We start from the raw sequence: 1,759 nt of genomic DNA, 5'->3' as shown, positions 1-1,759 counted from the left end.
TTTTTTTTTGGTTTCCTAAAATGCATTTGCCTGCTTGCCCCAACACCCTCCTTCAATTTTTTTTTTAGGATTTAACCTCTAGCCAAATATTTTAAAAATTGACAATCTGGGGTTCCTCTTGAATAATCCTTGTTTAATGAAATAAATATTTTAAATAGTTTTTTCTGTTTAAGATTCTGGTCATTTTAGTTTGTACTTTGTAATGTAGAGTCCTACAGTTAAATTTTTCAAAATTATTTTTTGGTTTCCTAAAACGCATTTGCCTGCAGGCGCCAACACCCTCCTTCAATTTAAACATTGACAATCTGGGGTACCTCTTGAATATTCCTTGTTTAATGAAATAAATATTTTAAATACTTTTTTCTGTTAAAGATTCTGGGCATTTTGGTTTGAACTATGAATTGTATTTTTCTTCTGTAAAATTTTTTCAACATTTTTTTTTTTTGTTTTTCAAATGCATTTGCCTGCAGGCGCCAACTCCCTCCTTCAATTTAAACATTGACAATCTGGGGTACCTCTTGAATATTCCTTGTTTAATGAAATAAATATTTTAAATAGTTTTTTCTTTTTAAGAATATGGGCATTTTAGTTTGAACTTTGAATTGTATTTTTCTTCTGTAAAATTTTTTCCAAATTTTTTTTTTTTTGTTTTTTAAAATGCATTTGCCTGCGGGCGCCAACACCCTCCTTCAATTACTTTTTTAGGATTTAACCTCTAGCTAAATATTTTAAACATTGACAATCTGGGGTTCCTCTTGAATAATCCTTGTTTAATGAAATAAATATTTTAAATACTTTTTTCTGTTTAAGATTCTGGGCATTTTAGTTTGTACTTTGTAATGTAGAGTCCTACAGTTAAATTTTTCAAAATTTTTTTTTGGTTTCCTAAAATGTATTTGCCTGCAGGCGCCAACACCCTCCTTCAATTTAAACATTGACAATCTGGGGTACCTCTTGAATATTCCTTGTTTAATGAAATAAATATTTTAAATAGTTTTTTCTTTTTAAGAATATGGGCATTTTAGTTTGAACTATGAATTGTATTTTTCTTCTGTAAAATTTTTTCAACATTTTTTTTTTTTTGTTTTTTAAAATGCATTTGCCTGTGGGCGCCAACACCTTCCTTCAATTTTTTTTTTAGGATTTAACCTCTAGCCAAATATTTTAAACATTGACAATCTGGGGTACCTCTTGAATAATCCTTGTTTAATGAAATAAATATTTTAAATACTTTTTTCTGTTTAAGATTCTGGGCATTTTAGTTTGTACTTTGTAATGTAGAGTCCTACAGTTAAACTTTTTCAAAATTTTTTTTTGGTTTCCTAAAATGCATTTGCCTGCGGGCGCCAACACCCTCCTTCAATTTCTTTTTTAGGATTTAACCACTAGCTAAATATTTTAAACATTGACAATCTGGGGTACCTCTTGAATATTCCTTGTTTAATGAAATAAATATTTTAAATAGTTTTTTTGTTTAAGAATATGGGCATTTTAGTTTGAACTTTGAATTGTATTTTTCTTCTGTAAAATTTTTTCCAAATTTTTTTTTTTTTGTTTTTTAAAATGCATTTGCCTGCGGGCGCAAACACGTTCCTTCAATTTAAACATTGACTATCTGGGGTACCTCTTGAATATTCCTTGTTTAATGAAATAAATATTTTAAATAGTTTTATCTATTTAAGAATATGGGCATTTTAGTTTGTACTTTGTAATGTAGAGTCCTACAGTTAAATTTTTTCAAAATTTTTTTTTGGTTTCC

The sequence above is a fragment of the Metopolophium dirhodum genome, chromosome 6, assembly GCF_019925205.1.
Source record: "Metopolophium dirhodum isolate CAU chromosome 6, ASM1992520v1, whole genome shotgun sequence".
Classification (NCBI taxonomy): domain Eukaryota; kingdom Metazoa; phylum Arthropoda; class Insecta; order Hemiptera; family Aphididae; genus Metopolophium; species Metopolophium dirhodum.
The sequence above is the reverse complement of the archived record's forward strand: the minus strand, read 5'-3'. Positions refer to the sequence as shown.